The sequence below is a fragment of the Vombatus ursinus genome, unplaced genomic scaffold (genome assembly GCF_900497805.2).
Source record: "Vombatus ursinus unplaced genomic scaffold, bare-nosed wombat genome assembly UNPS02014863.1, whole genome shotgun sequence".
Classification (NCBI taxonomy): Eukaryota; Metazoa; Chordata; class Mammalia; order Diprotodontia; family Vombatidae; genus Vombatus; species Vombatus ursinus.
The window spans coordinates 15,774,476-15,784,365 of NW_020954641.1; the positions used below are offsets into that span (position 1 = coordinate 15,774,476).

At 36.5% G+C, this 9,890-nt stretch overlaps 1 pseudogene; it reads left to right on the plus strand.

The window, feature by feature from the left end:
- Positions 1–3,389: 3,389 nt before the first annotated feature.
- LOC114027599 lies at positions 3,390–9,468 on the plus strand (annotated as a pseudogene).
- Positions 9,469–9,890: the final 422 nt, after the last annotated feature.

The following is a 9,890-nucleotide window of genomic DNA, read 5'->3' on the forward strand; positions in this document are numbered from 1 at the left end:
TTACTTATGATAATCAAGGTAGATGGGAGCAGAACCAGGATTCTAACCCAGATCCCTGAACTCCAAAACCAGTGCTCTTTTCCCTAAACCACACTTCTGACTGCAAAGGACTTTAAAATTCACATGGTATGTTCAAGAGTCAACAGTCAGATTGTTTTGACTAGATTAAAGAGTTCCTGTAAGAGGTAAATGGAAGGCCATTGGAGAAGAAGGAATGGGTCAAAGTTGTACAAGCTCTTTAATGCTAGATTGAGATTTTTGAATTAGCAGATATTGGAGCCATTTAAACAGTAAGTCAAAGGGAAAATATATAACATATCACTTTATAAATGTCTGCATTTTGTAAAGAAAAGAACATATATTTCTAAAAGCATATATGTCCACATACTACAAATGTCTGTTTTAAGTGAGTTATTAAGGAATACAGGGATAAAAATCAAACATAATTTTTTTCTTTTTTCTTAGTCCCTAAATTAGTATACTAGTCATAATTATGTTTGTCAAAAATGACATCAAAACATGCAGCAGTAATTGGTTCACTAATAGCATTTATTTTCCTTGACTTAGCCTCTTATTACTCATACAATTTATTGAATAAAATCTCTAGCCTATATTTGCTTCAGTATTTTCCTTGGTTTTTCTCCCCACAGCTGAACAGTATTAATTGATTTTCCTTTTACTCCTATTCTCTGAGTTTTCTGTTTTTGAGTAAATGGCACTTGGAGTGGGCCTGCTTCTTTCTGCATGTGGCAGATATTTGGAATGATGATATCTCAGTGTTTGACAAGTGCAGGACAAATTTTTGGGCTTCTTTTGAATTCCTGTGTGCTCACAGCTAGTGAACAGTGGTAGCATACCACTCTGTGCCTATTGAGTAAAGCCCTAAGCTACTGTTCAGAGGTATGCAAATGAGCTCTGAGCTGCTGGCTGCAAATCTTCTATAAAGTCTTTCCAAAGTCAAAGGTTCGATGTTTCCTAATTTGTAACTAATTTCTGAAGATGGTAACAGACTAATGTGTGGAGTCCTGTATTTCTATGATGCTTTCTGTATTTTCATAAGCAAGATCAAAGATGAGAAATAAGTGGTGATGTCACTCAAGTTTCTTGATTAACATAACTTGGAATCTTGATGCTTTCATAAAATTTAGGATTCCTAAAAATATTTAAATGCGATCTTTTTTTTCTTATCAGAATTTAGCAATAGAGTATTCTATTCAACTAAATATGGTTAATGATGAGCTAACTTGTTACCACCTCTCAGTCAATTTTCTAAGAACAAAAATGTACACTTATTCCTAAAATTATACTGAATGCAGCACTTAATCATTCTTTAGCTCTTCAGAAAGCATTTTATATAATGTAGTACTTTAGAATCACAAATATCAGTTACTGTAAAATGTGGAAATAGCTGTGTACTCCATACAAGTCATCCTAACCTTAACTCCTACTGATGACTTGGCTCCCCAGAGCTTTGTTACTTCCCCTCTTCAGGTTCTTGGATGTACTCTTGAAGGGATCAGAGGTGATTTTCTAATATTATCAGCATAATAACCTACCAGAGCTACACTAAGCCTTTTCTGATATTTCTAGTTGTTAACACTCATAAAATTAGTTTGTGTACATTTTTCATTGATTTATTGATGTACAATTTGAGCCACTCCATTTGCCCACCCTCACATCACCCCCATCACCCCAGGAGAATGTAAGCTCTTTGAGAGCACAGACTATTCCATTTTGGGACTTGTTTGTATCCCTAGGAATAAGGATAATGTTTTGCATACTGAGGACAGTCCCTCATATGTAGCATTAAAACATTGTTGTATGACTTGAAGGGAGGCAGAAAAGGTGTCTTGAGGCTTTTCTCCCCAATCCTTTTATAGAAGGAAAACTGTAATTCCTGCCAGAAGAAGAAGCAAGAGATTGGAGCCAGAAGCTCATCCACTCTGCATATAATTATATACATCTATGTTTATATTTATTTATTCTCTTAAATATTACTATTCTAAGATATATAGTTTTTAAGTTAACTTTTAATCACTGTGTCTTTAATAGGGGAGAGATGGACCCCAACTTTTTATTAAGGGCTGGACTTTTTTTTAACCAAATAACAATTTCACATATAGCAGGTAGTAAAGAAACCAATTTATCCAAGTCAATAGCAAATACCACCACCTCCTGAAATCAGAGGAAGTATGCATAGAAGAATATATACCAGACAATACAGAGTAAAGTCATTCCTCCATTGGGAGTGAGGTAACTTAGCTCAAGCAAGAAGCAGAGAGTCTTAGAGATCACCCAAAGGGAAGTTTCCTAAAGTCTTGAGTGTAGCAAGCTGGGGATGTGAACATGATGGAGATTGCCAGCTCCTCTCATGTTGTCTCCTTTCCAAAATCTTTCTTTTTCTGCACCAACCTTAAGTGGGATTGACTTCTTCTATGTTCCCTCTTGAAGCTGGAAGCTAGAAGTAGCTGATGCCCAAAGATACTGAAGATTCTGAAGAAACTTGATCATACTTGAAGAGCCTAGAACTCTCTTCTCTCCCACTCTCACCAATTCTGCCTTGCCCTTCGCACTGGCTTAGGACATTAAACTCCATCAATGAGGAGAGAATCCCATACCAATGGACTTTGGGACTCTGTTTACATTTTCACACTTTTGTTGCGGTCATTTTTCAATCATTCTGACTCATCTTGACACCATGTGGGGTTTTCTTGGCAAAGACAGTGGAGTGATTTGCCATTTCCTTCTCCAGGTCATTTTACAGATGAGGAAACTGAGGCAAAAGTGGCTTGCTCACAGTCACGCAGCTAGGAAGTGGCTGAGGCCAGATTTGAACTCAGGAAGAGGAGTCTCCCTGACACTAGATCTGGTACTCTACCCACTGTGACAGTTAACTGCCCCGTATTCTCACATATCAGCTATTTAATAAATGTTTGTTGGAAGAAGTATAAAAGTAGAGTGAACCCTAGCCCTCAAGTCATAAGACTCTGGAATAACTGATACTACCTGTTTAATGTTGGACAAGTAACTTTACTTTCCTGGTCATGAACTTCCTCATCTATGAAATCAAAAGTTTGGTCACAATATCCCTCTGAGATTCCATCCAGCTCTAGATAATATGATCCTATGAATTAATAAGTAGAAGGAATGGTAAGAGTATATTATTAGTAACTCATCTTCATTCAATGTCAATGAAATATGGCATGTGATGGAATCATTTCTCCTCTTTCACTCTTCTTTTAGGTGGTGACTACTTTAAAGTATTTATGGTGATGCATAAGTCTAAATTGGCAGACACTAGATGTAAAGAAAAAGGATATGTACTCAGCACAGCAGTAGCCCTTCTTCCTCCACAGTGGTCAGTTATGACCCCTGACTCCACAGTAACCATGTCAAAGGGACCCTCAGTTGGCATTGATCTTGGCACTACTTACTCCTGTGTGGAAGTCTTCCAACATGGGAAAGTGGAGATCATTGCTAATGACCAAGGAAACAGGACCACCCCAAGCTACGTCACCTTCCCCAACACAGAACCTTTAATCGGTGATGCTGCAAAGAATCAAGTTGCAATGAACCCCACCAATACAGTTTTTGATGCCAAACATCTGATTGGTCACAGATTTGATGATGAAATTGTACAGTCAGACATGAAGCATTGGCCTTTCATAGTGGTGAATGATGTAGGCAGGCCCAAGGTTCAAGTGGAGTACAAAGGGGAGACCAAAAGTTTCTATCCAGAAGTATCTTCTGTGGTCTTGACCAAGATGAAAGAAATTGCTGAAACTTACCTTGGGAAGACTGTCACAAATGCTGTGGTCACAGTACCAGCCTATTTCAATGATTACCAATGTCAGGCCACCAAAGATGCTGGAACCATCACTGATCTCAATGTGCTCTGAATCATCAGTGAGCCAACTGCTGCTGTTATTGCTTATGGCTTGGACAAAAATGTTGGTGCCGAGAGAAATGTATTGATCTTTGACCTTGGAGGTGGTACTTTCGATGTCTCCATTCTTACCATTGAAGATGGCATCTTTGAGGTCAAGTCCACAGCTGGGGACACCCACTTGAGTGGGGAGGACTTTGACAACTGAATGGTCAACCATTTAATTGCTGAGTTTAAGTGCAAGCACAAGAAAGACATCAGTGAGAACAAAAGGGTTGTTCACTGTCTATGCACCACTTGTGAATATGCAAAGTGTACTCTCTCTTCTAGTATCCATGCCGGTATGGAGATTGACTCCCTCTATGAAGGCATCGATTTCTATGAATCTATCACCTTAGCCCATTTCAAAGAGCTGAATTCTGATCTCTTCCATGACACATTGGGCTCTGTGGAAAAGTTCTTAAGACATGCCAAGCTAGATAAATCGTACATTCATGACATTGTCCTGGTTGGTGGTTCTACTCGCATCCTCAAAATTCAGAAGCTTCTGCAAGACTTCTTCAATGGCAAGGAGCTCAACAAGAGTATCAATCATGATGAGGCTGTTGCCTATGGTACAGCTGTCCAGGCTGCCATTTTGTCTGGAGATAAATCTGAGAATATGTTGGACTTGCTGCTGTTGGATGTCACTTCTCTTTCCCTAGAAATTGAAACTGCTGGTGGAGTTATAACAGTTTTGATCAAACTTAATACCACCATCCCCACCAAGCAGACACAGACTTTTGCCTCCTATTCAGACAACCAGCTTGACGTACTTATTCAGGTTTATGAAGATGAGAGAGCAATGACAAAGGATAACAACCTGCTTGGCAAATTTGAGCTCCAATAATCCCCCCAGCACCCGGGGGTATTCCTCAGATTGAAGTAACACTTGACATTGATAAAAATGGCATCCTCAAAGTTTCTGCTGCAGATAAGAGCACAGACAAGGAAAACAATATCACCATCACCAATGATAAAGGTCATCTGAGCAAAGAAGACATTAAGCGTATTGTCCAGGAGGCTGAGAAATACGAAGTTGAGGATGAGAAGCAGAGAGACAAGGTGTCTTCCAAGAATTCTCTTGAATTTTATGCTTTCAACATGAAGCCTACCATAGAGGATGAAAAACTGCAAGGTGAAATTGGTGATGGAGACAAACAGAAGATCCTTGACAAACATAATGCAATAAGCACCTGTCTGGATAAGAACCAGGCTGCCGAGAAGGAAGAAGTTGAGCATCAGTAGAAAGAATTGGAGAAGGTCTGAAACCTCATCATTACTAAGTTCTACCAGAGGGCAGGGGGCATGCCAGGGGGCATACCTGGTGGGTTCCCAGTGGGTGGAACAGTCCCATCTGGAGTTGCTTCTTCTGGACCATCATTGAAGAGGTTGACTAAATGCACCAGAAGAAAGAGCATTACACATAGCTTTCCAAATAATCAAAGGACTCAAATTTATAGCCAAGGCAGTAGTGACTTAAAAGTAACATTTAAGCTGCTGTGTAAATCTGGACATTCTGAATACTTGGATGTGTGCAGAGGGAGAGAAGTGAACAACATTGAACTTTATCAATACTGTAAACAAGTGGAAATGCAATTCTTGTCCTAGAGAATAAAATCTATTTAAAATTGGTACCATAAAAAATAATGGAAAAGGATAGGGAAGTTGGAAAGGAAATGGTAACAACTGGGGTGAAAAGAGGTTTGATTTCTCCTCTTGTAGGAACCAGAAAACTGGACAAAACTTAAGATTCTTTCTTGTCTTTCTTGGAAATTAGTGGGATACTGGTCCATGCTATGGAAGGAATTTTAAAAGAGGGAAAAATACTGTCACATTCATTCACCTCCACCCTGCCCCTCATCCTCCTCCACACACACATGCATCTGAGTGACACTGGATATTTACATACATGGTCACTCATTAAATGATTTATCTGGTTTCTCTCCTTAATTTTTCCCCCTGCACCATGGTGATATCAAAAATTTCTTTTCTTGGACCAACAATCCTATTTCTTTAGCTTTCCAAAAAAATCTTCCTCTATTTGTAAATAGGGGGTCAGTCTTCATTTGCTATGGGTAGGAGGGAAGGAAGATGTACTATGAATATATTATTACATTTTTTGTAATATATTTTTTCCAGTGGGAATCAGAATGTAAGAAAAGTCCATTAGTGCACTAGGTCTTTCATTTCATGAGATTCTTTGAAACATTTTTAAAGAAAGTGGGGCAAATAAGAAAGATAAGATAACCCCTGTTTCTTCCAAGTCATTTCAGGAACAAAAGAAAACTCTTTTTTATTATTAACCTTCCCCACCCACCCCAACACACTCTTAGCTCCCCTGTTTGAAAAATAAAAATAAGGGTAGAAATGTCTAGATATGATGTGGGGAGGGAGTATCAATATTTAAAAACTAAAATATTCAAACTTCTGAAAGTTAAATTATTTTAGTATCCTCAGAGAATATTAGTATTCCAGAGAATTATAAAAGTTATACAGCCTTTGAAACTCAGTCACCTATTCAAGTACATATGCCAAAATGTTAGTCTAGATGACATCCACTGTCTGTCAGCTTCCACCCTCTCCCTATCTCAGCTCATTTTCTGCCACTTGATAGGAAAGAAGTAGACAATCAGATAGTATGCATACATGGAAGAGAAGAGGAGAGATAGGAAGACACTGAAAAGCTAATTCACAAAGATGCTTAGTTTATAACAAAGGTACAGTTCTAAGCTGGAATTTTATAACACCTTCCTTGGTTGTCCAGGGGAAGGGCACGATAACTGACAGCATCATTTTCTATGATACTCATTAAAACAGTAGCAGTTCAATAATGATGTATATAGTTCTACTCTTCAGTTTTCAAATTCTGTGTAATAGATGTAAGATTCCAAATCTACATTTTTATATGGCAATATTACTGTTTATTTAAATTTGTGATATGCCCCTCTTATCCCAGGGCCAATATATGGAATACTTATGCATATTATAGACTATCACACACACATACACACAACATAGCACATATCATATATTATATTAAGTGGGTTTTTTTGCCCTTATGAATTATTTTTAAACAGCATGACAACCTTTAACATAATTAGAAACATCCTAAAACAACAAAAAAGCATGATTGCAAATCACTGTATTAAATCATCAACATGCCAAAAAATATAATGATTACAAAGCTTTTGAAATATATTCCTTTTCAACAATCATCAGAAATGTATTTATCTTCTGAAGAAAATAATCTTTCATTTTCTCCTTTATTATTTCAGGGCTTATTATTTGAGATGAAGTTGATAGTTGCTATAATTTTATGTGGTGACATTTTCAGAGAAACATAGAACCTTTGTTAAGCATTAGAAAAGAACTTAGAAACTATCCAGTTGAATATCTTTATTTTACAAATGAAGAAACAGAGACCCAGAGAAGCAAAATGATTTGAAAATGGTCTGAATATTAACAAACTGGGGAAATCTAACTCTACCAACCATCTCAAAAAACTGGGCCTCTTCTCAAAGTTTTTGATTGAAATTCATTGATTTAAGTTTCTGTCAAATACAAGCTGTTCAAGATGTAATCTTTAATTTTGAGATTAAAAGTGAATACTCTCAAATCTAACCCAGTTAAAAGATTTGTTTTCTGTGTACTTCAACTCACCTATGACTGATGGTAGTAAAATTATGAACTCAATGTCCTTTTCTCTTTTCTATGCTCATATCATGCCTTATGGTTTCTTGTTCCACTCCAGTGGTTAGTGCTTTGGTATTATTAGTTTGCTGCTTAAGTCCTTGTTGTGGTATGCTATACAAGTTTGCCCTCCTTGGATATTCTATCATTTGATAAATTATTCACCTTGCCCATTCCCAAATCCATTTCTGTGTTTTTTAGTCCTTAGCTAGTAGTCAGGAGGTAAAATTTGTATAGTAATTTATAATCCATTGTCAGTGAAAGCTGCAGTAAAATCTTAAGCTCTTGCACAGTAGTGTACATGTTTGCGTATGCTTATTTTTAAATGATGTTCAGAAAAGGCATTTTCATATCAAAATTAATTTCTAATTGTAGAATTCCAAATACTGTGGCAGAAGGGTAGAAAGATACTTTGGAGATTGGTATCTTTCTTGGTGCCCTTGAAATTACACTACCTGTAATATCTATGCATAAAGTCAATCTTACTTATACTGTATCCAAAATAGCACTTATGTGATAAAGTAAGGGTTAGGAAAATATACTCTACTTTTAGAGGGGAATAAGAGAAGGACAATAAATTGTATGTGAAAAATATGTGTACTAAGGCAAATTTGGTTTAAATAATAATAATCTAATTCAAGAACCTCTAAATCCTTTAATTGTACATGTATGTATATCTATCTTTCACTGTACGTGAGGGAAAATTCACACAGGCAGTCAATATGATGAAACTATGCCTCAGAGGACCTGTTTTACATGAGCTTTTATTTTAATTTCCATGATTCTGAGTAAATACCAACTGCCAAGAATATGCAGTCATTCAACTGTCAATCCACTAGTCCACTTTCAGATCATTTTCCATCCCTTACAGAGGAGAGTTTTATATTTAGGCAGTGAAATTTCTAGTGAATGGGTTTAATTTTACTGGAAGGAACAGATCTTCAACAAAAATTAAATACGCTTCCACTTTTATAAAGAAATAAAGAACAGTTTGAAAGAGAAAGGTTGTCTACATTTTCCTTTATTTCTATTCGAGAGGTATTTTTCTGAGTCATTACTAAAAAGAGTTCTCTTTAAATTAAAACACATTTTCAATTTTCTAGAACAGTTTCATTCCTTTTTAAAAATCACAATTAGAAATGTTATTTATGTAATAAAAATTAGGAATGTGAGGCTGACATAATTGCCACAAACTACTTCCACAAATAGTTTATTTGTTGAACCAATTTATACTGGTTTGGTCATCCAAAATATTAGTTATTGGAGGAATTATGCTTGAAGTATCTTAATATCTAAGTCCTAAGTCACAGTTATTGTCAGCAATTTTATGCATTTTTTTAATCAGTGAAAGTATAACTTGTGAAACGCTATTTTCTCTAACATACAAGTAGTAAGTGCTGAGACATGTTTAATAGTCTGTAAATATGGAGCACATTGTTCAGGGACTAAAACAACTAAAATTTCATTAGTTCGATTACATCCAGTTTTTATAATTGCAATAGGATCAAAGCTGAACCAAATGGCATGTCCAATGTACTGAAAACCATTGTATATTTGTGGTGTTTTAAAATTTTGTTTGGTAACTTTATAACCTCTCAGCTACTGCTGCTCTCATTTCCTGGCACAAACTGACTCGACATTTAAAAGGAGATTTTTCTTGTTTCTAATTAGAAATTGATGAATTCATTTTCCCACATAAGAAACTCAAGGAAGATGAGTGGTCACATTTTGCATTTCTGTGTTCATGAATGTTACAGCAGAATTAATTATGCAGGGATGGTTTTGCAGAGAAAGTATACTGTTCTGCGTTTTTAAATGTTTTCTTTGTTTTCAGTTGCATGTTTGCATAGCGGTGCTAGAGATCATTTAAGAAAGAGATGTTATGAAATAGAAACATGTAGGGTGTGGATTTGCCACTGCATTTTCTTGGTCTTCAGTTAAAACTTCCATTTTGATTTTTTGATTTAGATGAAGAAAAGATAGAGATTTAATATATTATCTGGAGCTACTATCCCAACCCTCATTTGTACTGGCAATTCAGATGCCCGGAGCCAAGCATATTCACTGAGCATTAAAGGGGTAGCCCTGGAGAAGTTTTTTGTTGTATGTGTGTGTGTGTGTGTGTGTGTGTGTGTGTGTGTGTGTGTGTGTATGTGTGTGTGTGCATACAGAGACACACACGACCTCTCCAGGGCTATACTTCCACCATGATTATGAGTTGTTATCAAATGTTCCACCAGATTTAGCTTTTAGAAAGGAACATTATACTAAC